The sequence below is a fragment of the Molothrus ater genome, chromosome 11 (genome assembly GCF_012460135.2).
Source record: "Molothrus ater isolate BHLD 08-10-18 breed brown headed cowbird chromosome 11, BPBGC_Mater_1.1, whole genome shotgun sequence".
In the NCBI taxonomy this organism is placed as follows: domain Eukaryota; kingdom Metazoa; phylum Chordata; class Aves; order Passeriformes; family Icteridae; genus Molothrus; species Molothrus ater.
In genome coordinates, this window is record NC_050488.2 from 16,315,341 (window position 1) to 16,342,911 (window position 27,571).

At 45.6% G+C, this 27,571-nt stretch overlaps 1 protein-coding gene across 1 annotated transcript in view; it reads right to left on the reverse strand.

Annotated features, from left to right (window-relative positions):
• The window catches only part of TAFA4 (TAFA chemokine like family member 4), a 72,819-nt gene extending 64,680 nt beyond the window's left edge, over positions 1-8,139 (reverse strand). The window contains exon 1 of the mRNA XM_036391339.2: positions 7,988-8,139. The gene's annotated coding sequence lies outside the window, so the exon portion shown is untranslated. The remainder of the gene's footprint in view (positions 1-7,987) is intronic.
• Positions 8,140-27,571: the final 19,432 nt, after the last annotated feature.

Consider the following 27,571-nt stretch of genomic DNA (forward strand, 5'->3'; position numbering starts at 1 on the left):
GCCCTTTTGCTCTAAGCTTCTGTAACAAAGACTTTAAACAAAAGACAACAGTGCTCATTAACTGTAACAGAAGATGTTTCTTCTGTTGGGGGAAAAAAAAAGCATTTAAAATAAGACTAATTTGGCTTTATTCAGGCTTTATTTTTCCTCTTACATGGGAAAGCACAGAAGGTAGATCAGATCTTTAGCCATAATACAATTATGTACATTCCAAATATGCTAATTGCAGAGAGCTGACTGTCTCCACTACATTCCAAGCAAGATTTAGCAGTAATAGTTTATCCACTGCTGAAGAACATGTTCAAGAAAAAAGATGTTTAACACATGCAAAACCCAGGAGTTTTGCTTGAATTATCTGTTTTCCTTCTCATTCCTAGAGCTGTCTGCAAAGACGCTGGGAGGAAGCAGCTCCCTGTTCATCCACCTAAAACCATCCCCTAACCTCAGTCTGGGGTGCAGCCAGTCAGGAAACGTCACCTGGAGCATTTCACAGGTGAGTGATACACACTGGAGGGTGAGTAACTGTATTTAAAGTGGCTACCCTAATTGTATTTGAAGTGGCTGCCCCTTTTTCAGAGTTATAAACAGTAATTATTATTGATGTTTACAGATTCTGTGACTATTCTTCTGTTGTTAAACTGAAATATATGTCACAAAAATACATTAGAAACATTGCAAGGAGGAAATGTTCTGGAGGGAAATGCTCTTAAGTGTGTGGATAAGCTCAATATAGCAATTAACTTCTAACACTTCACCATGTGTCATTTCTCAGGTGGAAGGTTACACTCATTCTGTCCCACTTCACCCCAGATCCATCTCTCCATGACAATTTGGTGTAGAAAAGGAGGCATAGTCCCTTTTACCTGCTACTCTCTTAAATTAAAGAATCAGCACAGCTTTTTAAAAGGTATTTGATCCAACAAAGTTTTGTGCTTTCAGTGGTCCCTGAACAGAAACAGATCTGTTAGTAAACAAAAAGCAGAATTAATCATTTCAGCAGCACACCAAAAACACAGGGGATAGTTTAGTACTAAAATAATTATTTTGCTTTTTCCTCCTTCAGTCCCAGTTAAGCCCATACACTACATAACTGGCAGGTATTTCCACAGCTAAACTCTTACTCCAGTAGTACTTTGCAGTTAAATAACCCAATTTCAATTACTCTGTGATGTGCTTCCAAACAATGAGATTAACTCAGAGGTTCAGAGGCACTGTTTAAGTGGGTAGTGTAACAGGAGTGCACACACATGACAGTCTCTCTATATTCCACAAAACAACTGTTCCTTTCTGAGACTCAGTGGCCTGGTTTATGTGCAGGTCCTCTCACTGCTGTAGATCTGTGCTTGGGGAAATTTTCATAGCACTTGACTTCTAACCACGGTGCTTCAGAGGCACTAAACTGGCAGTGCTGAGCACAAACAGTGACACAGCCAGCACCAGAGAGCCAGGATCAGGCTTTTACCCCTGCCTGGACCCAAGCTGGGCCAATTCCAGTTGCATCCCAGTTTTCCTTGGGGAAGAAGCAATGCCCCAGAGCAAGGCAGCCACAACAATTCTGTCATTAAGACTACGAGGATTTCCTTCACACTCTCTTACTTTTGCTAGAAATAAAGCAAATGGCTGTCCTGAGTACAGCCCTGGCATTGCCACAGACCCTGGCACTGGCCAGAGGAGGAGATAACAGCAAAGAGGAAGAGATGAGCCCTCCTTCCTCCCTAGTTACTCTGCCTGCTGAGCAATTGCCAGGAAATGGGAAGGAAACCAGAAAGGAACATGGGCTCCTGAATGCCCAGTGAAGAGACCACCACCAGCAACCAGAGCTGCTCTATTTTCTTTTCAGAATTATCCTAGAATCATGGAATGGTATGAGCTGAAAGGGACCTTAGAGTTCCAAACCCCACCCCAGCATGGGCAGGGACACCTTCCACTATCCCAGGGTGCTCCAAGCCCCATCCAGCCTGGTCTTGGACATTTCCAGGGATGGGGCAGCCTCAGCTTCTCTGGGCAACCTATGCCAGGGCTTCACCACCCTTACTGTGAAGAATTTCTTCTCAATATTCAAACTAAACCTGTTCTCTTTCATTTTAAAGCCATTCCCCCTCTCCCTGTCACTACAAGTCCTTGTAAATTATAGGGAACAGAGTCCTACAGACTAATTTAAGCAGGGCACCTTCACCCCTCTGCTTGTGTCATAGAACCATACTTCCATTAAAGAACCCAACCACACCTGTTTAATAGTTTAAAGATAACAAGTTTCATTTAGGAGTCCAAGCTAAGTTAATTTTGCCAGGAAATTGTAATACGGATCCATTACATTAAATTCTGAAACGTGGCATTTCTCTTCCTGTCTCTAGCATTATTAGCATCTTACAGTGGCTTGAATTAAAAAAGAAACATTTATTTTATCACCCTGATACCAGCCTGCTGCAATATAACATTTTTGAAACAGGGAAATATCACAGCTTGGCATCATAAATTCAACACTGCAACAAGATAAATCCTTCCCATTAATGTAAACCACTGTACTTCCCAATATATCTGCATCTGCAACACACTTGTGTTTGCTGACTATCATAAACACACATAACTCTCAGTGAATAATGGAAGTAGCAGGAAAATCCGAGGGTAACTGCTCTCCAGACTGAAGCAGCAACAGCCTGGTCCTACAAACAGATTCACTCATGCAGGGATGTTCCTGCTTGTGCTCAACAGCATAAAATGCCATCGTCCTCACCACTGGAATCCACACATTACAGCAAAGGACATCAAGGCACTGCCACTCCTTAATTACACATGCACAGAATGGATGCTGGAAGCTTTATTAACTTACATTATATATAAATCCCAGAGATGCACAGAGGAGAGGTTGGGTACCCTATCAATTAAGAATTTCTGGATTTCTCACTGAATATTTAAGATGACAATGAATTGACACAGAAAAAAAAAAAAAAAGGAAAAGAAGCTCACTTAATTTTGTTGAAAAGAAAAATCACTTAGTGCTTCCTACAACAACTCAATTTCCACCTTTTCCCCTTTACACTGAGATCAACACTGAAACTTGCTCCAAATGGGAATTTGGCACGCAGTTTAGGAAATGCAAACACATGAATTAATAACGTGAATTATGCAAATACGAACCTGAAATTTGCAATTTGTTTTAAAAAGCTGAAAGAACTCCTCTTAATTGGTTTATCCATGTCTAGGCATTACTCAAATGATTTTGGTTTAGCAGTTAGCAGCCTCTTGCAAGCTCAGAAAAAAAAGTCTACAAATGCTTTAAGAGCTAAAGCACTGAGTTCTGCTCTCTCCTCTATAAGGAGGAGGTTTGCTGCTCCCAGAGCCAGAAAGTCCAAGCTGATTCCACGTTCTCCAGCTCAAAGGGATGTAGCACATGACTGAGTCATGCTTGGCAAGAAGCTGGAGAACAAAAAAGGGGCAAGAGCTCTGCACTGAGGGTTGGGGAGTAAATTCTTTAACCGCCTTTTACCATCCTGTAACACCAAGGGTGGGATTGCTGCCCCTTAATGTATTTATCCTTGTTATACCTCACAGCACATGTAGCACAACTGCTGTGGAAGGAGGGAGCAAACTTGTACTCTTGTACTGGTGCTGTGCAGAGGGAAATATCCTTCTAGGAGAAAGACCTGACCCCAGCAGAGTTTTTATTCACAGATGTTCCCTGTAAAGTGTAACTGAAATTGAAACACCACAGAAAGGGGAATAAAAACAACGGGTCACCTTTGGAGTCACGGAGATACCCGGTGCTACTTTCCCTCATTTGAGCTTTACTCTGCCACTGTTGTACCAAGTCTGAGAAAATCAGCCTTTCAGCTCACAGCCTTTCCAAAATAACTGCTGGAAAATATAAAATAGAGCAAAACGGGTGAAATCCGCAGCCCTTTGTTCCTCCTCACAAGCCTCTTCAGAATAGCAAAGAGGCTTCGGAGCCAGAGCCTGGCAGAATCCTGTCCTTGCAAGCACTCAGGATGCTCTGGCACTGCAAAGCAGCTCAGCCCCAGCTGCCTGACCCCAGGTGAGAGTGAGCTGTGATCTCCTGATCTGCAGGGCTGGCACCGGCTTCAAAGCAGCCGCCTGCGTGATGGTTATCACATTTTCAAAGGGGAAAAGAGATGCTGAAGGAGTTCTACTAGACCTTGAGAAAAGGAGTCCCAGGGCCATAAACTCTGAGAGAGAGACAAGGAAAATCCAATACTTCGGATGAAAAGTATTTGTATCGGAGAGATCTTTATTCTGAGTGTGCTTCCAAAATCCAGGACAAAACATTATGCTCAAGATTTTCCTCCATGGAAATGGAGGAATGGGGCTTAGGACTCAAAGGTATCTTGCTGCTCCATATTCATATTGATTAAAGGAATAAAAGATTGGTCTTAAAGAGTTATAAAATATTGGTAGTCCAAAGAAAACTATTTTTTGTACTCACAAATTCAAGTTTAGTTCTAGATTTAGAGCTCATTTTTTTCCATGGCCAGCCTGAGGTAGGTGGAACTACGAAACCACAATAGATATCAAGATATCATAAGAAACTTGATTTTTCACAAGGCTGAGAATTAATTCCTTTCCATCAAGTATTTTACTATTTACTTCTCCATGTACAATTTTTTCCTAACACTGGAGGAGTACCAGCCAAATTCTGCCCTTTTCACTCTCAGCCCAGTCCTTAATTGGGAAGCTTTGCTGGAGAGAGGACAGCAGGTGCTGGCCTTCAATTAATAAAAGATTGGCATGGGGAGATCAGGGGCTGCTCCCAAGTACCACCAACCAGTTGCCAATTCAGATCCAATCCAGAGCAATCACATCTGGAAGGCAGCACAGCTAACACCTGCACCTGAGCTGGGAGACCAGGAGAACTGGTGGATTCTCAGCAATTTATATAAAACTCAGGGAAGTCCAGGTGATTTTTTTTATGCAATTTAAATAATATTCCCCAATCACCAGAGCTGGAGCAGCCTTCTAAACATGCTTCTAAACAGCTGTAGAAAAGGGCCATGAGAAAAGTGGCATGAACCCAGACAATCTCTGCACCCTGGAAAGGCTCTTCAGTGTTGGACTAAAGTCTATCACCAAGACTCTTGTTTCTTTTTGCCTGTGTTTTTCTTCAATAATTGGGAGATTTTAGCCATCAGAGTACGTCAAACCTGTACCTCCTACAAGCACTGAAGTCACTCAGACAAATATATCAAACATCAATATGAAACTAGAATGGAGAAAAAAAATAAATCTGCTACAGCATCATCTAAACATAAGACACTAAGTAATAGCATTTTAAAAAAATCTATTTCACACAGATGAAAATCATTACAGTTCTCTAGAGACCCTCTCTCCCCTCTGCAGCTCCCCATGTCATTTCCTAGCTGGTAAAAATGTGCCACAGGATATCAAAAGACGGTTACGTTCTTCTAATTTTAATATTCCTCTAATCCAATAATGGCTTGTTTACTGCTTTCTAATTTAAAGGTAATTCATTAGATGGATCCTGTCACGTCTTGTTGGCAATGAAGGCGTAAGGATCTTGCACAGAGCTCTGAGGCATGTCAGTCATATTGCTGATATTCTGTGTGGGTCCCTCAATGCAAAGGGCTATCGATGCAATGGCACTGATAAGGGACTCTGTGTGGTACCTGCATACAAAACACAACCAAAAATATTAAAAGACTTCAGGGGTGAAGTCTGGACCCAAAAATTTATGTTTTAGCATTGAGAATTCTAGCAAACAGAAATAGAAGTGATTTGAGTGCAAATATTTGTGATAGTCACAAAAGGGTCTTGCACAGCCTGTGGGGAAGCACCTGCCTGACCTGCAGGGGAATTGGATGAGTCTGCAGCAAATGAAGGTTAAGGAAACATTAGACAGAAGAGGCAGCCTGAACTCCAAAATGAACATTTCAGGAGCCAGACCATGCCAGGCAACATCTGTTGTGATTCTCCAAAAGCTGCCCCGAGTTTTTGAGCAACCCTAAGGCAAAGGGACAGGAGCTGAGGCCGAGGGCTTCAGACCTGCTGGACCTTGGAGGCACCAAGGTGAGGGTGAGAGCACGGCAGGAGCCATTGGCACAGCAGGGCAAGGCTCTTTCCTGCCTCACCAGCCACAGCAGCATCCCCGGGGCTGCACAGAGCCCCTCCTCACCCCTCGGGGTCTGTGCCCACCTCCCCTCCGAGCAATCAGGCAGAGGAAAGCAATTCACTCCAGGTAACAGCACTGTGTGCTCCAACACGCTGCCCAGGCAGCTCTCCTGCCACAAGGGCTGGGAACTCTTTGGCTGTTTGCACTCTGCCAGCAACCAGCTCAGCCACACCAGCTCCCCCTGTGCCAGGGCACTGATATGCCCATTTTCAATAATCTCATCCCAAGAAGTGAAACCTCTAGCCAACCAGACTAACCACACACTTAATGAATTGTTGACTGTCTCAGAGCAGGACACGAGGCTGAGAAAACGCAGTGACACCGTGCCAGGAAACCTCACCGTTTGCACAGACTGGCGTTATTCCCCAGGAGCACGGCAGGATCACCAGTTTGGACGCCAGTTCGGGTCAGTACGTGTCCAAACCCATCCCCTCATTGGCTGTCGGTGATGTCATGCCCGTGCATTAATCCCCGGTGACTGCAGGTTTAACATCACACGTATCACCCCATCTCTGCTAACGACAATGACCACGCGCCTTGGAGGAAATTACTCGAGCAGAGAACAAAGCAACTTGTTGAAACAGGCAAAGTCGCATCTCTTAAGTGATTATTTCCAGCTTTTCTCTTGTCAGAGTGAAGTTGCTGGGGTCAGGAGATGGCACGTGCCTCGCTGAAAGGAGTGAGTATTGTTAGAGCTCTGTTTTAGAGAAAGTAAATCCTCCTACTCAAAAAGGTGGAAGTGCCAGTTGTGGCAAACCAACTGCTCTGGGAAATGAAAGTATCTCAGGAGCCATAAAAGATGTAGCTGAAATTATAAACACTTTTTAAAAGAAAAAAAAAGGGACATTTACAGAGCAGTCTTGACCCTTTGCTAGCGGCACCCTGGAGTAACGGGGGCAGTAAATGAATTTGGTGCGCACGCCCCAGTGCAGAGACAGACTGAACTCCAGGGCCGATCCCTGGAGTGTTCCGGACTGCCACTCTCGCAGCCGCTCTCCCGGAGCCTGCCCAGCCCCAGGGCTCGCTCCGCCGGTACCGCTGGCCCGGGGGTACCCGGCGTGGAGATCCCTCTGCCCCCGGCCGGGCGGCCCCCGGGGCCTCTCGGGGAGCAGATAAGCCCCCGTTAGCCCCACACTGCGCTCCGAAACACAAGTGACCGGGCAGCTGGAGCGATGCTTCTCTCCCGGCCGCCTCCCCCGGGTGCGCATCACGCACCCCCCGCCCGGGACGCGCAGCGCCCGGCCCCGACAGCCGGCGGAACCCGGCTCCAGCCCGGCCCGGCACCTCCCGGAGGGCAGCCCCAGCCCCAGCCCCAGCTCGGTGTTCCCGGCACCGAGCGCCAGCCCGAGCAGCCGGAGGGAGCCCCGGCCGCAGCCCAGCCCGCACCCCGCGGTGCCCCAGCCCCGCTCACCTGGCGGCCGCCTCGCCCGGGAGCGGCTGCGGAGGCAGGAGCAGCGTGCGGGGAAGGGGAAATCACCCCCGGGGGAGCGGGGACAGCACCCGGCGCTCAGGCTGCCAGGAGGATGCTCCGCACAGACTCCCGCACGTAGCGGCGCAGCGCCCAAAGTGGCTTTGGAACTCCCCTCCCACTCCTCCTCCTCCTCCTCCTCAGAGCCTGGGGAGGAAGCACGGTGTTAGGGCTTCGGCGTCTCTCCCAGCTCGGCGGAGCATCCTCCCTTGGCTCTCCGCGGTCCCTGACCCCACCGGGAGCGCAGAGCCGGAGCTGCTCGGGCGAGCTGCCCTCTCCTCCCTCCCTCCCTCCGCACCGGGCAGAACGATCGCGCTGCCTTCCGGAGACACAGCCCTCGCTCAGCCCGGGTTTTAATCGCCTGACGGAGTCCTGACCTTATTTCAGCATCCGAGCGGTCGCTGCTCAGCCGAGGGAAGGCGCGGGAGATGTTTCCGTGCTCGCAGCCGGGCCGGAGTTCGCAGCATCTTTCGGAAACAGCTGCAACTTGAGAGGGGAGCGGGGGCTGAGGCCGTAACCTCCCCGCTCCTCTTATTGCATGTCCACAGTCCTGCGGGTTATCAATAAATCATCATCTTCACAAATTTGGTTTAAATGTTCAAAATGAAAGCTGGTGTTTCCCTGGCTACAAAGTCGGGGTCACTTTGCCTCTCCAGCAGCCACCGGCAAACGGAGTCTCCTCCTTGCTCTGCCACTGGCTCTGCACAACCTTTATCCCCCCACTTCACACCCTCAGATTCTCCCCTGGCTCTGCTGCTCACCTAAACAGTGACGTCCAAATAAACGCTTCGGGGGCTGTCAGCATTTAAATATGTGTAGAATGGAGTCTCATTTCTGTGAGAGAGGGCAGTGTCTCACCGTAGGTAAGCACCGGGCTCAGTGCAACAGTAGGTTGATCTCGGCTCTGTTACCTAAACCCTGGTGTGACACAAATCGTCATCCTCCTGGACAAACATTCCTTTAATTGGAAGAATCACTGAAAAAATGCCTTGTGGAGCAGAGCAAGCTACTTTTATCACGGGAAAACCCTCACTGGCTACTGTTGTGGAATGGCAAATTGCCTTTCCAGTTGTCTTTGTGCAAGTTCTCTAGTCCACATGTGAAAAGCAGTAAAAATCCCAGCAGCTTCAACACCACCGTTCACAGAAAATTAATAATCCAGAAGCAGACTCTCACATCCTGGAAAATTCACTTAGCCTGAAAGAAAGGGTCCAAATCCCCAGCCCTACCTCTCCCTCATCTCATGTTAGCACAATTCAGCTGTGCTCTTTTAATCAGCAGGACTTGCAATATAGTCAAGATAGGAGGGAACAAGCCCACAGCATGAGACCACATCTCTCCATCTCAATCCTTACCTGAGGAGCTTCTTTACCTGTCACCTTCTTGCCTACTGTTCCTGACACTTAACACCCCTCCAGACCTCTAGTGAGCCTAGAAAAGGGGAGAGAGAAAAGGCAGAAGCAGGAAGGAGCTCCAAGGTTGCATAAAGAAATGTGAGATGTAGATGTGGGTAAAAGGGAGGGAACTGGACGTACCGATGGGAAATGGAAAGATTTAGAGGACAGGAGACACAAATTAGCAGGAGGAAAGGTCTCATCTTGCTGTCTGGGGTACAGTTTGTTGAAAGTAGGCTGGTCAGGACATCAGACAGGGATTATGTAGGATCAACAGCCCCCTGAGATGTGGATGGAGCAGTTTACCAGCTGTGGGTGCTTTATTGGGCTGCTGAGCCACAGGAGACAGCAGTTCACAGCTCTCCCTGGCCTGGTCCTGTCCTGTGCTCTTAATTCCATCCCATCTCTTACCCTCAGTTTTCCCATCCAGGCAGCAGAGACAGCCCCATTTCTAGCACTGGGTTGCTGTCAAAACGAATTAAGAGGTCCAAAGAGTACTTTGAAATGCAGATATTATGCTCACTAGTTTTAATGTCTCCAAAGCGGCCCCCAGATATCTCTAAATCCCCAACATATCCCTGATCAATTCCTGTTTTGCATAGCAGGAGGGCAGAGGGACAGAGGCTTTAGTCCATCCCTTTCATGTTGTGTTCTGAGGGTCCCCCTGACCTTGCCTCAGCTCAGGTTCCAGTTTTTGTCTGATCCCACCCAAAGCCACATTTTGCTGGTGACACAGAACAAGCTCCATACATGCACAGCCTCCACACCTGATTATTAATTACTACCCAATTAGTAATAAATTACTACCCCCCCAGACAGCTATTTCCTCTGGCATGTCAATGCCGGGCTCCAGCTCCCATCCCCTTCCCCACCCTGGAGTTACACCCAAAATTTTGGCACCCCCTGTGCCCTGCAGGGCCCTCCCACAAAGCTTGGGCTCTGTGGGGCTGGACTGAATCTCCCCCTGTATTTTCCTTGCCTTTGCAGGTGCACAGGGAAGGAGCAGGACACAGGAGCTTCTGGTGCCCAGGCCTGTGATCAAATTATCTCTCCCTCTGTCACACATCCTAATCATCACAGCTGGCGGCCATGCCAACAATATTAACGCTGCTGAGTAGCTTTCAGTTTTGCAATTAGCAAGGTTTTCTGCTTCCCTCAAATAAAAAAATAGGCTGGTGCTTCTTAGCACTGCATAAATGATCCAGAGACATTCAGGGCCCACGTTCCTGCCTCGTTGAGATGAACCGACATTAGAAGTGCTGGAGATATTTTAAGTCTTCTGAAGATTAAAATGGTTACAAAGCTTATTATTTCTAAACATGTTTATCCTGCCTCTCTTTTTTGTTTGCAAAATTAGGCAAAGCACAGTTTAAACAAACAACTATTGTACTATTAAACATTGATTAAAGAAAAGGGTTCCATTTAAATTATTAAGTGGAAAGATAAAAAGCATCCCTTCTCTTTTGTACGCTACTTTATTCAGAAGTCAAACTTCTGTAGTCTCACTGAATGCTAATGAGCAGCATAATAATGCACAAGGGCAAGAGGGGGCTGAGTAATTAAAAACAGAGGCCAGAAATCAAAGGGCTTGAAATACACTTAAGAAAATAATTCAATTATACATTAGAAACCTGGGATAATCAAGACACATCCCACAGTTTCATTCATCATTATGCCCCAATTTTATATCTCTACTGCTTTGCTGTACACAGGAAGCAGCAATTGGGACTTTCATGTGTGATGCCTCAGCTGGAGAGACAAAGGCAACGTGCACTCAGGTCCCTTCCTCATCTCTGCTCCTTGAAAATGGCTTCACTTGAGTGAGTAGATTCTCACTTATCTGATTTAGGGAAATATTTTTCGTCACAAGATAATTCTGTGTTGGTTCTATATCCCTTTCTCTGTAGCTTTACAACTAATTAACACAAATCTCTGCACCCACCATTTTATCTGTCCTACAAATCCATCTCCCAGCACTCTCCTTGGCTCCTTCACCTCTTCCCATGGCTTCAGGCTTGCCTGGTCATCCACAAAAACCTCTGCCAAGCAACGCAGTGGGTGGGTTTGTCCAGCAAACCATTTATTTAGCTGGGGTGGCATCAGGAGACTCTGAGGTTTTCACGCAACACAAGCTGGGTCAAAAAGTCCTGATGTAGCTTTGCAATGTCACTTTTATGGGCCAAGGAGTTCCAGCACAGCTCCTGGTCTCCAGGAGAGCAAAGCAGACTGTAACATTTATAAGGAATTCCAGTGCCATGTAATAGAACAAGGAAAAATGAGACAGTTTAGTCTTGTTCAGTGACTTTGGAGGATTTAAGTGATTTTGCCTTGTGCAGTCTGGATGTAATAAGCAATTATCAAACTTAGACTCATTGCACTGACTCCAGCTTAAAGCAGGGAACTGTAAGTGATGCATTGTCAGGCACCATGGAAAAAAACAGAAAAAGTGAAAACTGGAGTTTCTATCTGACAAAGAAGAGCACTGTGTTCACAAGCTTTGCAGATGCACAAATTGTTACCTCCTTTTGGTACATAATTAAGGCAATGACAGGAAAAAAACCCTTGGAAACAACCCAGAAAAGAAAAAAAAAATCAGGAATTTTAGCAAAACCAGGAGTGAATTGCATATCATCTTCCTGAGAAATCAGAGTCTGTCTCATTAGAATTTTCAAAGGTTTAAGCATAGAGACAATGAGCTGTCTCTAATGAGCAATGGAGGCAAACCAGACACTGCTGTGCCCCACAAGGCCAGAGGAGCCCAGAGTCCAGCACAGGTCACAGCTTTGAACAGTGAGAAAGGGAAACAAGAACCTCAGGTCGAGTTTTCCAAAACTAGGAGTCTAAAAATGAAAGTTCTGACTCAGCAGATGGGGACTGTTTAGTGTAGTTCCAACTGAGCTTTGCTGCATCTTCCATTCAGGAAAAAATAAAAGGCTGCATGAGAAGGGCCAATTTCAACCAGTGTGTGACAGCAGCTGATGTGGTTGTCTCAAGATTTCCCCAGCCTCATCAGCCACATCTTCCTCTATAAGAAATAAAGCTCTTTTTGAGATTATTCAGCTTCTCCAACAAAAAAGATGCACACTCACTTGTTAAATAGGAGATCATTAAGACAAACAAACCAGCTCATAATGTCAGTGCAGCAGTTTTGCCAAAGGTGGAGAGGGAAATGTTAAGACAGACATTAGATTTCAACCTGCAGGGAGCTGGAGAACAAAATATGCATTTTCCCTCATTTTTCTAATGAGGAATTAATTTTTAGAAGAGAAGACACAGCCCAACACGTTGCTAGATTTTGCAGAGGGAGGGACTGGAAGTGGGGAGCTGCAGCCAAGGGCAGAGCCTGAGCCACAGAGGAGCCCCAGTGCTCAAGATTCCTTCCTCAAGTTTGTGGTTGAAATACTCTAACAGATATCTTAGTGACATCCTTTTCCCAGAAACAGTCTGGGGCAGTAATTCTGACAGGACAAGTCAGCTGTAATGAATCTCTTTCCTCAGCACAGATGGGGCCTCGCTTTACTCACATGCATCGCTCCTTCCACTCCCTAAGACTGCGTGGAGACAAGAGAAAGCAGCTCTGGCCTCTTATCTTACCTGCCTGAAACAATATAGTGGCAATCAATAAATGAACTACATTTTCTTTAAATATGCAATTACATGGAATAGATTATAGAAGTGACAACACCCAGAACAACTCCACAAACACAGAGCTGGGCTCTGATTTCTATCAATACCAGATGAAAGTCGTGTAGTTGCTCATTTACAGCTCAAAGCTGCATTATTTTCCCTAACTCAGGATCCATTGGTAGTCAGCTGAACACTCTAAAGCAGAAATACCAACTCATCTTGATACTCCTTCCACAGTAAATAATGATTTACAAAGGAGGGGGGGAATCTCCCTTCCCCTCCCTCTTTCAATTCATTAAGCTCAACTGTGATAACCAGTGAGGCATACAGGAAAGGGTTAGGTATCTCTGCCTCTGAATATTTAATTCAGGACTAAATGTAATGCACAGCATCTTTGCACCCTTGGGAGTTCAGCAGCCAATATGCCAATGAATATTTCCTGACAATAGTGATTTTTTCTGCACTTTGGAGGCATGAGTGACATTTGCTCACCACATATGTTACATTGGATGCTGAGGTCTACACTTGTGAGAAATTAATCAGAATCCATCTGTTTCCTTCTCATCCTGGACAATTTCATTACAACTTAACCAAAGATTATAGGATTCCCATGTCTGTGTCCCCAGCCCCCAGCCCAGTCTTGGTGTTTCCATACCAAATGATTAAAGCTGCTTAGTTTAAGTAAGGTCAGAATCAATCTTCCTTCCTGTAGGGAAAGGCATAATGCTCGTGGGCAGGGTCCAAAATCTGCTCTAAATTACATGTAGGTAAATCCAGAATATCCCTACAGAACCAAAGGGTGTTCAGATTTATCATGGAGCAGGTTGTGGACCTTGATCTACCAATACAAATTTCTGGTGGCTGATTTTGGTGGATATCAGGCTCAAAATGGCACAAAGTCAGTCACTGCAGGTTCTCTGTTACATTTTCATTTACCTGTCCAGGTGGTGAAGGGGGAGGGCTCAGCCTTTCTGTAGGGCTTAGAAATACCATGGCACTGTTGGGAAAAGAAAGTGTTTAAAGGGCTTAAAATACTGCCTGTACTTAGATGACTTAGAAAATTCTTAAAATACTGCCTGTACTTAGGTGGTTTAGAAAATTCTTGAAGTATTCCCTGTACTTAGGTGGCTGAGAAAATTATTTTGTATTTACTGGTATCTCTTTAATTCATTAGAGTAACAAGGGAGAGCTGGACAAAAAGGTTGCTTGGACCCTGATTTGTAATGCTGGCATTTGCACAATGATGGATGAAGAGCTTAAAAGTGGGGGATTCTAGGAGTTCTTTGGACAAGACACAAATGGCTTAACAAGCCCAGAAGCAGAAACATCCATGAGATTCTGGTACCAAATTACTCCGTGACAGTTCCAAACATGAGGCTTCCTGAATGACAGAGAAGCCAGAGCTGAGAACCAAAAAGAGAGGTTTCCATGAGAGAAACTGGGCAGAGAGACACAGAGTGAGGGGCCTGGGAAAGCCCAGTAAGGAGGAAAGGGAGCTCCAGTGCTAAGGAGCTGAGAGGCAGCTGTAGCACCAGGGGTCTGCAGTGCAGGGAGGCCAAATTTGATGCAGAGGGGCCAGGCTGAAGGATGCTGGCTGCACACAGCCATGGCAGGTCCCAAAACCTTTTTGCCACTTACCTGTGACTGTGGCAGACAGAGCTCAGGCAAAGGAACTCATCCAGCAGTGGGAGGTGGAAGCTGAAGGTGGGCGAGATGTGCAAAGCAAAACACCATCAGCAGCCTGAGGGGGAGGCAGGAGAAGCTCCCTGAGCTGCTGCCTCCCCCAGTGCTCCCAGCCATCATTCCAGCTGACTTGCAGATACCTGATAGTTATTTTTGAAATGAAGGTGCGCTCAGATCAGACTGTCACAGCCTGTCTGTGCAATCAGGAGTTACTTGATCCGGTGGTTTTTTGCTGTAACATAATCACAGCTGGAAAACAGGACCTCCATTCCAGCTCCAGGGCTGGATACTTCCTTGCCAATGAGATATTGACACATTGGGAGATAGCTGTAAAAGCAAAGGAAGATCTTGCATAAATTAACTTATGCTATTTATAGACATGGAGAGCAGCCTATCCATGGGACCATCTGCTAATCTATGTCCCATGGCAATTAAAGTCAACATTTCACTATATCTTCTCCATCAAGGGCTGAGATTATGCACTGAACTCCTTTTTTTAGTATAACACTAACCTTGCATCTGTGCTGTTTAGTGTCTCTTTCCTACTTTCCATGGCACTTTCCATGTCCATTCTCTGAGTGCCTGCTGCAAGAAAGAAAATCTCAGAAGGATGATTTTTATTCATTTATAAAGAGGGGGAATGGGTTCCTCATGTTTCTCAAGAACCCCTCTATTTTGATAACAAGAAAACAGACATTATGTACTAAATTAATGGATTTATATATTTGATACAAAGAGATCTTCACACAATCAAATTTTATCAATGCTTCTTGTTACAAACAAACCACATAGATTTTCAGAAGTAACTTATGATTTCGGACATTATGTTTTTAATGTTCCTACCCAAGATGCTCCCAAAAATTACTAAAAACCTGAGAGCAGACCTCTTTTCTTCAAACCATCTCATTTTCTTCAAGGAAAGCTGGAAGCCTGAAAAGGATGGCATCCAAACATTCTGCTTTAGAAACTATGAAAAGACAAAATCCAACTGCAGTTACTGAACCACTTGTCCAGATTAGAGATACAGAGAATTTTCTGAACCAACTTGAAAGCTTGAGTCCTCCTGCCTCATTCTATCTTTTTATACACAACACATTTTTATTACTCCATGCAATTTTAATAATTTATACTGGCACCATCACTTTAGCAATTGCCTTCACTACATTTAGCAATAGGAGTTTCTATAACAGCAAGGAAGAAAATACATAAGATTTGATTAGCAGGAGGGTTTGCAGAAAGGCAACCTTACAGCAGGACTGAAGGGCTCCTGCTCAGGCCAAAGATATTCTTTTACAGAAATAATTACAGAAATGCATGTTTCATGGACACTAATACATTTGGTTAATTAAAATAATAATAATAAAGGCTTTTTTAGCTAGTGAATTGATCAATTACACAAATAAAAACTCCAGTAATGCTCCAGCTCTGTCACAGCTGATATTACAGAAAGCTTCTCTTTTCCAGCTGTGTGGGGATGTGTGTGAGGGAGGGAAAGAAATGGAAACATTAAGCAGAGACACAACCAATCCTGATCTCATGTTGGGCTGAAACCTCACTGCAGCCACAAGACAATCAGAATTATGTGAGCACAGAGCTTTCCCCAGTCTGTGCTGGCTGAGCCCCTCTGTGGGAATGATCTCCTCCCAAATATCCCTTCCCTCTGCTCTCTCTGGTTTCCATCCCAGGATACAAAACCTGAGCTTTACATCCACAACTGTCCTCCCAAGGGTCCAAACTCTCTGCCCAAAGCCTAAAGGTTGTTATGCAAACTCCTAGAGGAGAAAACTGGTGTGATGCCTTTCCTAGAGGAGAAAACTGGTGTGATGCCTTTCCTAGAGGAGAAAACTGGTGTGATGCCTTCCCCCAGCACCTAAAAAGACACAACAGACCATTACTGGCTATGGATATAACACACAGAGTATACCAGGGCAGAGATGTAAGTATTTGTGGAGAGGCTTTAAAGCCATTGTTGTCCATTTTTGCACATTAAAACCCACAAAGAGTTTTATTTAGAGCACTAAATCCTTTCATTTCTCTCTGGCTAGATTTTTTTACTGTTAAAATATTCATCATGCACTCCAAGAATCTCGATGCCAAGCATTTGTTTTATTTTTTTATAACCTTTTAAAGTAGTTTCTTTAAAATATCTTCAGGTGTACATATTGCTCTTAAAAAAACACTGAAAATAATGGTTAATTGTAAAACAGAAAAGAGAGAAATGAGGCATTAGGCACTGCTGAGACCTCAGTACAACAAAGGGTGGATTCCACAAAGTTCAGTGCAAAGGGCATACAAAAAGGGCATTTTTTCAAAGCTGGAAGTTTTCTAAGTTAAATTTTTTCAGGTTTCACATAAGTAAATACAACTTTCTATTGCCAGTGGGGGTGGGGGATGGAGAAAGGCTTCTTTAAAGGGAATATTTGTGTCAAAGACTTACATTTACATTTCCCTTCAAATGAACAATATATTTTGTGAGCTGGGTGGCTGGCACCGAGAAAAATCAGTATTTCCTGCTTGAAAATTCCCCTCTAATCTTGCTGCCCTGGAGGCTGAGCCCAGCTCATCCTGTGGCTTTTGGGACAGTGGCAGATCGGGCACCTCGTGCCTGGTCAGACCCTTTGGGTGGAGCCCGGCAGAGCCCAGCTCAGAGCTGTGCTGCTCCTCAGCCAGGGCTGCTGCAAGTGACCCAATGCAGCCTGGCAGCTGTGAAGCTCGGTTACAGATGCCTGGGAAGAATTACCTTCAGCTTCCAGAACATTGCTTTGAATCTGAGGAGATGCAGAGGCCTCCCCTCCCCTCCCCGCGAGCCTCTGCTTTGTGCACGGAGTCAACCTCATTCTCAGCACCACCATTTGAACTATTATGTTCCCTTCTCTGTTCCCATCTGGGATTTAACTTCTTCCACATGGAAAAAAAAAATGTATTTTTACTTTCCTTCTTTCTGTTTTTTCTCACAGAGGAAGGAGTCAGAGTGAGGCACAAACCTGGAAATTATCCCACAATTTCTCCAACTGCTTTGGCACCTCCTCCAGGAGCTCTCTGGCCACTGGTGCTCCTTGGAGGACACAACAGCATCTCCATGTGATTTCACAGAGAATTTGTGCCATTGCTTCTCTGTCCAGAGGGCTTTCATTCTGCATCTATATAAACACAGAAAGCAGAAGTTAATATTTACCAGTGATCATATCCAGGGAGCAAGGGATGTGCTTGTACATTGTTATTCCACCAGTTTTGTTTTCTCTCCCAGACACTGAGATTAATGAAAAAAAAGGCAAGGCTGCATTTGTAGACACTGACTACACTGTTACTGGGCACAGAACTTAACACTGAATGTCTGGGTCATTTAAAAAGTGGCCTGAATTCATGAGAAAAAGCATTTGGTTTATTTATGGACAACAGAGGGATTCACTGCATTATAGGCTTCCCAAGCAAAATGCTCCAGTTAAGGCAAAGTAAAGACATCCCACAACTGGGGAGGGAGCTTATTCTTTTTCAGCAGATTGCTGGTTCTATGGCATATTAGGTATCATTAATGGATTAAATAACTTTTATGAAACATGACCTGCTATTTCCACAAACAAGTCTCTTAACTTTACCACAAATATTTCCTCCAAACTCTTTGATTTTTATTTAGTGTCTATCTAAAAGGCTAGAGACCCAGGCACTCCACTCAGTTGCACTGACATTATCTTTTAATTAGCAGAGGTCACTTAATGCTTTTAGTGCAATCAACAGTGGCTTTCTTTCCATGATCAACTACAAGAGCACCACAGTTAATGCAGACTGATTAAAACTTGAAAATCCTTTAGTGCAGAAGTATCTCAGGACAAATATAATCAAGCTACTGCCTGTAGATCATTTTCCTTGTCAGCTTTGATTGCAGCACCACCAGGAAGAGCAATCCAGGGGCTGTGGGTGAAAGGCCTCTCGTGTCCCATGGGTCTCGCTGATAAAGCCATGGGTGAGATTAATCCCCTGGGTTATCTCCACCTGCATGTGTTGGACATCCATTGAGTGCTCCCAAAACCTTGTCTCAGTAGGGGGAAAACTAAAATTAGTGCTCACACGTGGTTGATAAATGATAAGTAAAGCTCACACTGGAGAGATTTACACAACTCACTGCTTGGCACTACAGCTGAAAACACACATGGAAAATAAGGACCAACCTTATTATGTCTTGCAAATGTAAGTCAGACTCCCTCAAATGAAGATGAAGCTGGGATCCTTGTCTGATTTCAGTGGAGAAAGACCTACTGGGTATTTGGTAGCGAGGAATTGGTCTGAAGTGAACAAGTTTTTTGGGAGCAGGGACCATGTTCAGTTCAAGAGAGCAGCAAGGCTTCTATTTCAGAGTCACCTGCTAAGGGACAGATCATAAAAGGCAGACAGATTGAGCTATCATCTCCAATATCTAATAATTTTGTTAATCCTTATTATTGTGACCCATGCACAAAGACAATTTTTCCAGGAAACCAATAGTAACCATTCCTTTTTAATCCCAGCATTATATCTGCTATGGGGGTCACAAAGTCACTAAAATGAGAAGAGCTCTTCCTATGCCAGTTATAAATTAACCAAGGTTTCTCATCTTGGTAGCTTTTCATTGCAAGACAAGGAGCATATGTCAGAAGACATATCACAAACAACAAAACCAGGATGAGCCAGACCAAAAAAAAAAATAGAGCAAGCATGTCCATTTAAAAAACAATTACACAGAGCTCCCTTGGAATGGCCATATACATCCCCAGACCCACCGCTTTCATCTCCTCTGCTGCATTTAGGTTATGAAAGGATTTAGTTTCCCAAGAAAAGAATTTGAGACGCAAGGAAGGCAGGGCAATTTTAAATTAAACAGCATGACTATGGTAACATCTGCAATAGATTGGATGCCCTAAACACAGTGCAGGAGAGATCTGTCGTCTTATCTACGGTTTGGTAAATAATTTCTCCTACTTCAAGGGTCATTACATCTTCAGCTCTTTCTGTCACCTGTGATTCCACTGAGGGGCTGGAGAATAAAGTCTCTACAGGTGCTTGTGGTGCAAGTGAGCAGCTATAAATAACATCCTGGAGTTCTCTGTGCAGGGTATAAAAACCTCATTCCCAGCCTGACGTGCCTTCATTAGGCACCGAGTCCCAGCCCCACAGATCTCAGCATCTCCCAGCATTGGATTTGGCAGGTGGTCACTAAGCAGCAATATGAGCCATTAGGGAAAAGGTTTTTCTGCTCCCCCACATCCCCAAAGCCCCATAGCACTCTCCAGAGAGAGCTGGGGCTTTGGGGTGGGAGGAAAGCCTGCTGAGCAGCTCGTTCCCAAAAGCGTGATCAGCACAAAAACCTCCCTCTCCGGTGCTAAAGCCTGAGCTCCTTAGTGGGGGATGACAGAGTGTGGGGTGGGAGCACATCCCACCATGGGGTTGCTGTCCCACATCTCTCCCCAGCTGCCCCTGGGCATTGGCTGCAGCCAAATGGAGCTTGAGGCTCCCTGGGGCTGTGAGCTGCCCCAGAGCCACACACCAGGGCTCCAGTGCAGGCTGAGGGCAACTAAAACAAACATCTGAGTCTGCCTGGAGTGCATGGCTCCAGTGCAGGCTGAGGGCAGCTAAAACAAACCCCTCAGTCTGCCTGGAGACTGCTTCCATCGCTGGGAAAGAGATTTAAGGCTGGGGCTGGTGCAGCAGCATCTCCCTGCTGACCCCTGGAGAGACACAAGCTTGGTGCTGTACCAGCACAAAGAGGAGTCATGGGGAACATAAAGGCTCTGGAGGGGTTCTCATTGTAAGGGTGCTGGTTTTTGGAGAGTGCCAAAAATAAGAGTCACCCTAATTAAAGAGAAGGGGGGGAAATCCCAACCAGATTTCATGTACAAGGTATTAAAACTAAAAGAGCTGAGGAGAAGGTGAAGGGGCAGGCAGAGCTAGACACGTAAGCAATGCACAGAGACCTCATGGGACAAGGTTAGGACAGAAGTGACAGCTGGTCTGAAGAAATAGCATTTTAAGATCCAAAACTCTGTCAGGAAAATCCAACCCGTGCGGCTGATAGAGGAGTTCAATAAAAAATGGGCAGGCAGAGAAAGGACACAAGGTACATAAATACATGCTTATTCAATAAAGCAAGAAATGGAACAGCAAAATTGAGCAAACAAGGCTGCCTGGTGGTGGGAGACAGCCTGATTTATTTGCCTTGCTGAGACACAGCAGCGTGGAAAACATGGCAGGGAAACTGTGTTGTCTCGGTAGGAATTATTCAGCAAAGGAGGGTTAGGTCATGGCTAGAGCATCACAAAAAGCCTCTGCAAGCCAACTTTCCACAGGAAGAAAAATCACACAGACCATGCATAATTGATGCAGATGTACCAGGAGTGCTGAACGCTCTGGGGACAGGGAGGAAAATTATTTAAAAGGGAAAAAAAAAAGTCAACAAAGAGTTAATAATAAAGCAGGAGTGACTTCTAATTACCTGTACAGAACTGCCTACAGCCCGTGCCACAGTGACAAGCTGTTTCTTAGCAACTCAGAGGCAGCTTTTGGAAGGGCTCCTTCCAAGGAGGGAAGCTCCCACCTTCTGGGGACCAAAGTTCAGCAGTGAACTCTGACTGCACCATTAGGTTTTAGGGGCTGTGGTACATTGCAGGGATGTATTTTACCTCCTGTAGGAGGAAAGCAGGCATCAAAACTAAAAGATCTGGGAATGTGGACAGGAATCAAGCAGCCCTGTAAAGGAGGATACTGAGCTAATGGGTTTGGCATGAGGGACACCCAGGAGTTCCTGGCAGAGGAGGGGTGCAGCATCACCTGAGTCAGCAGCACAGAGAAAGTGCAGATTCTCAGGGCCAGATGGTTTCACCCAAAAGCTCTGCAAGGAGAGAGCACCAGAGCTGCTAGTGCAGAGATCCTTTCCCATTAACCCCCTTCTTTGAGAAAGGCTCAAGACAAATCCATTTCCCAGCCACGAGTTTTTTTCCCTTGCCAAAAAAGCTGATTATTTTGGGAAGTCAGCAAAAGTTAGACACACCTTGCTGAACAACACATTTCTACAGAGCAAAACTGCACCTTTCTACAAGCAAATCTGAAAATAATATAAGAAACTCAAAAAAAAAAAAATCACATGATCTTTAAAATCATCTCAGGCACAGGCACTGGCAAGGGTCTGTTGATGAGCCAAAATATCCAGGAGAGAGGAAATATTGCATGGCTCAAGAACTGGTTAGGAGATAGGCATAGGTGGTTAATTTTTTAGTGGATCAAAGACCTGCATCACCATTGATGTTTAATAAATTAATGAGATGGAAAAGTACACAAAGAATAAATGTCAAGTAGCAGAAAGAAGCTAGGAAAATTGCAGGGGTCCAGAAAATATGCATGAGCAGACATATAGAAAAATAAACACACCCAGAGCAGCCCTACTCCTCCATAGACATGAGGATTTTAATTCACTGCCTCCAGTGATAATTAATAGTGAAAAAGAACAAAATTAAATGGAGCTGCTTACAACAGCATAAACTTTTCTCAGTGGAGTGCTGGCTGGGAGAGTGGTGAGCAGAAGTGTCCTCATCCCCAGTGCCATCAGACCCTTCCTCTCGTGTAATCTCAGTGCCACTGAAATCCCTGGAGAGATGAGCTGGGGGTTTCTGTGTGGGCAGTGCCAGCCACCACCCCCCATCTCAGACTGGAGGCAAAAGTCCAAAGGAAAACCAAAAAATAACATCCAAAGCAAGCAGTTGGGGTCTGGTTAACTCCAAGAGTGACAGAATATACTGGAGGTTAATTGACACTTCCCCTCAAAGGAGAGAAACTTCGATTTCTCAGTAATGAGAAAAAGGAAAATTAAAAAAAAAATTAAAATTATTTGGTTGTCAGGAATTTACAAGTGATGGAAAGATATTCTGGGGGAGAAAAAAGCTGCATGGAATGTCCTGTACTTACTTCTCAACATGTCAGTGTCCAGCAAGACCTTGCCCATGGTGAGATTTGCACAAGGACCTACACAGAATCTCCAGTTCCTTTTATCCTCCTTCATCTAAATGTTCAAGCACAAAATTTGGTCAGGCAGTGACTGTACTGATGCTTTGAGGAGAAGCCCTTCTCACCCAGCAGTGCTCTGATGTGCATTGCAGTGCAAATATTCTCCTGAAAGACACTTTAATAAAGCGCTCTATTAAAAATAATCTGCCAGCAGAAGAGTATTGACTGTGTAAATATGATATTGGAGAGCTGGGAGAAAGTAAATATGGGAACAAGCAAACACTGTTTTGTCAGGAGGGGGGAAAACCCCCAAAGCCACAGAAATAAGCAAAATTGTTTATTATTTGCAAAACATGAGGTAGAAGTGTTTAGCCAAGCACTGAGTCAGTGGGATGTGGGATGTCCTCAGTCCCTCCTGCTGAACACAAGCTCCTGCCTTGCAGGGATTGTGCTTCCTCCTGCTGTCCCCAAAGTGACAGCAGCATCTTCAGCTGATGGCATTGCACAAAGCTGATACTAAATGCTTTCAAATCTGATCAAACGCTTTCAAATAAAATGGAACTTACATTAAATGGCCAGAAAGCTGTCAGTTCTGGTTTTTAGTCCTGGACTCTCTCCTGAGTTCCTGACTCAAAAAGAAAACATTGTGGCTATTAAGTAAGTAAAGCTGATTTACCACACAGCATTTGAAAGTGTTTTCTTTGAAGCATGCACTAACAGGTCAAATATTCCCAACTTTTTCTTTGTCTGGAATGGTAAGAACATGGAATAGATAATGTCCAGGGCATTTTAGCAACCAAGGCCATAAGAAGAAGGTTTGGAACATGTCTGCTCCTCTCAATTTAATTATCCTTTATTTCTTTTTCTTAAGGGAGTGTTGCAATACTCTAAACTGAACTATCTACCCAGTTTTCTTTTGTTAGGGAAAGGCAGTGCCAGGAGCATGACACCTTCCAGAGCCTCCATTTGGGATGCAGGCATTACCCAAGGAATCTGGGGGATCACACATTTGGCAGGATGCAGGCATTACCCCAGGAATCTGGGGAATCACACACTTGGCAGGATGCAGGCATTACCCCAGGAATCTGGGGGATCACACATTTGGCAGGATGCAGGCATTACCCCAGGAATCTGGGGAATCACACACTTGGCAGGATGCAGGCATTACTCAGGGAATCTGGGGGATCACACATTTGGCAGGATGCAGGCATTACCCCAGGAATTCAGGGATCACACACTTGGCAGGATGCAGGCATTACTCAGGGAATCTGGGGGATCACACATTTGGCAGGATGCAGGCATTACCCCAGGAATTCAGGGATCACACATTTGGCAGGATGCAGGCATTACCCCAGGAATCTGGGGGATCACACATTTGGCAGGATGCAGGCATTACCCCAGGAATTCAGGGATCACACACATTTGGCAGGATGCAGGCATTACCCCAGGAATTCAGGGATCACACACATTTGGCAGGATGCAGGCATTACCCCAGGAATTCAGGGATCACACATTTGGCAGGATGCAGGCATTACCCCAGGAATTCAGGGATCACACATTTGGCAGGATGCAGGCATTACCCCAGGAATCTGGGGGATCACACATTTGGCAGGATGCAGGCATTACCCCAGGAATCTGGGGGATCACACATTTGGCAGGATGCAGGCATTACCCCAGGAATCTGGGGGATCACACATTTGGCAGGATGCAGGCATTACCCAAGGAATTCAGGGATCACACATTTGGCAGGATGCAGGCATTACCCCAGGAATCTGGGGGATCACACACTTGGCAGCGTTTCAAACGCCGCGCCCAGGGAGCAAACAGATTGCTGCAAGAATTCCAATCAAAGCCTCGCTCACACCTCACAATGCACAGACTCGTTTTTCAGCTGCAAATGTTCCTGTTGACAGCTATCCAACTTTGTAATTAGTGACAAGACAGGGAATACTTGGCACTCCAGGTGCACCTCCATCCAAGGGGTCCCCTGGCTCTCACCAGATACTTCTGCAGGGTGGGATGTGATGCACAAATGGATTTTCAAAGAGTCCCAGGAGGGGGACTCCAGGTACCAGCAGAAGCAGGGTTCCACCACACCAAAAGTGTGAGCCACTGAGCCACTTTCCCTCCCAGGGGAGCTCTGAGGTCTCGAAACAGCACATGGGGCATCACTTCAGCACATCCTTGGGCTTTGCTGGAGCTGCAGCACTCCAGGTCTGGCTGCTCTGCTCCTTTCACTGCCCAGCCCCTCTCCCTGCTCCTCTCTGCTCCTCCCCAAGCAAGGGAGCTGGGATGGGTGCTCTTGTATTTGCAGGGTTCCCAGAGGAAGGAAGGAATGATGGATCTATGTTCTTAGAAGGCTAATTTATTATTTTATGATATTATATTCAAGAATACTATACTAAACTGTACTAAAGAATAGAGAAAGGATACTTAAGAAGGCTGGAAGATAATAATGAAAACTCATGACTCCTTCCAGAGTCTGGGCACAGCTTGGCCATGACTGGCCATTGAGTCAAAACAATTCACATGAAAGCAATGAAACAAGCGCCAGCTGGATGAACAATCTCCAACCACATTCCAAAGCAGCAAAACACAGGAGAAGCAAATCAGATAATGATTGTTTCCCTTTTTTCTGAGGCTTCTCAGCTTCCCAGGAGCAAAACCCTGGGTGAAGGGATTTTTCCAGAAAATGTGACAGTGACAGGTGCAGGAGATGAGGGCTGGGGGATCAGCATCCCACCCTGCCCCTTCTCCTTCCCTGCTGGAAAGCTGCTGACAGGGATCCACAAATAACTGAGAGCATGAAGGTACCAGGGAGGAGGGTGTTCTGTAAAGCAGAACACAGGCTACTTAAATAATGAATTAAGAGGCATCAAAAATGCCTATGTAAAAGGACAGAGAGGGAAGGGATGATATTTTAGACTATGCTAGACCACAATGAATAAATTATAAGAAAGGCTGAATACTTTACTAAGTATAAAGATGTCTAGCAAAAGAAACCACTCTTTTCATCCCCCACTGGGTCCCAAATGAAGGCAGAGCTGAGTGGGCTCAGCTGGTCTGTGAGGTTTTCTTTCCATGTACATTTTCATCTGGACTGAGGCATTTCCATTTAACAGCATCCACGCTGTCTTTAAGCCTTTCACACCAGAGACAGGCTTGCTTATTTTTCTGACGCTGCTGAAGTTCTCCCAGTCATAACAAACTAAGAACACCCAGGCAGCGTGACAGAGATGAAGTGATGGGTAGGAGGCACATTTCATTGTGCTATCGAGGCCTGGCTGCAGTAATTGGTGAGGAAACAATTGGGAGCTGTCAGCTCACCACACACGCCCTGGTGCTGCTGACTGCTGTGCACAGAGCCCTGGATGGGTAATGAGTGATGGCCACTGTGGTCACCACTGCCCTCTCACTGTGCCAGGCTCCTCCCAGAGCCCTGAGCAGCAGAGCCAGCCCTTCCTGTCCCTCACAGCCCCCTCAGTCCCCTCCTGCCTGTCCCAAGGGCCAGGGCAGGTTGCTACACCTGACGCGTGAGCATGATGAGGATTTTAATTACCTGCAAGTTGCACAACAAATCAAATGCCAAACAGGCAGAGCTGCCCACACTTCACTGCACATTCAGGGTCTGTCCATGATCCTCACCTGACACAGGTCCATGAAGAATGACCGAGAGATGATGAACTGTACAGTCATTTACTGACCTTTTTTGTCCATGGCAGCCTTCCTCTTCCCACAGGATCTGCCCACCAGACAGTTCTGGTGTTAGTCACCATGGTGTTCTTCAGGTTAGAAAAGACCTTTTACATCATTGAGTCCAACCATTAACCCAGCAGGGCATCAGTGAAAGCAAAATGAGAGTTTAGGTGTTTCCTCACATATGACTCAACCCCCAAAGCTGATGAGGGACACCTTGCATCACATCAGCCTTGTTTCAGCACTTCCATCATGTTACAAACCTCACCTGCTTTCCACCCTTCTTGCATGGCAACACGAACAATTCCTACCCTGTATTAATGTTCACAGCTGGTTTTTATTTTGCTCAGCTGCTGAAAGCTGTGGATCAGATGTCAGGCAGACAAATCATCTCCCCTGGCTTGAGCCAAGGCAAAGGGATAATGCTGGACACCACAGCCCTCCCTGGGCAGCCAGAGCCCTCTGTCAGCTCAAAGCTTCCCAGAGCTGCAAAGAAAAGTCAACCAATCCCATCTTTAGTGACCAGCTGGGGGATAAATTTGGAAATGGGGCAATCTGCAGAACTCAAATCTTTTTCTTTAAAAACAACTGTCTTCATGGTGGTTGCCTTTTAAAAATAAAGAGAATAACAATTCCATCATTTTTCAATATTTTCTTACTATTTTTCGAGTGTCTGTGGCTCATATTTCCATGGCACCAGGTGCATGTGCAAGTGATTAGGCCAGTGGAAGGTGCAGGATATATTGCATGGCTGGGTGATGTGCTGCATGAGTGAAAATCAAGACTTTGCAGCAAAACAGGAATTACATTAACTACTGAAAGGTGACAGTCTGGCACAAAGTGGTTTTGGAACAGGACATGGAGCAGGATTTTGTTACAAAAGATTACCTGGTTATTTTCCAACACCAACTAAAGAAAAGAAAAACTGAAGAAAAATACACCAATATTATGGAATCTTAATCATCCTAGGCTAAAAGCTAAAATCTCCATGGATTAATTTTTTGCTTCTACAAACAGGAAGGAGGAAAAACAAAACCATGACTGCAGGAACAGTTGCTTTGTCATCGGTGAGCAGGTTCTGCATGTGAAATGAGATTCCCTTTGCTCGTTGGGAAGGGCTCTAGTGACACCTACTGCACTCTGCTACAATAGGTGCAGAAAGCTCTCCTGCCCTACCTGGGCATTAGAATGCACCGGGACAGGGGGTCCCTGCAAGGCAAGGGGCATTTCCAGCCTGCAGGGACCCCCGAGGTGAGGCTGTCCCCTGCCAGAATGGCTCTGGGGCCGGGGTGACCTTCTGCAAGCACCGAGACACCAGCACAGCCCCAGCAGTGCCAGGGAGGGAGTGGGCAGAGCCAGCAGATTTCAGCTTCTGGAATGAGGATGATGAGTGTGGAATTGTGCAGTCTGCAAGTCAGAAAAGAGCTTTTGGATCGAGTCCAGCCTGTACCCCAGCATTGCCAGGGCCACAACCAAGCCATGTCCCCACGTGCCACACCTGTGTGTCTGTCCAGCCCCCAGGGATGGGGACTCCATCACTTCCCTGCACAGCCCCTTCCAACATTTGACAAGATGTGGTGAAAAATTTTCCCT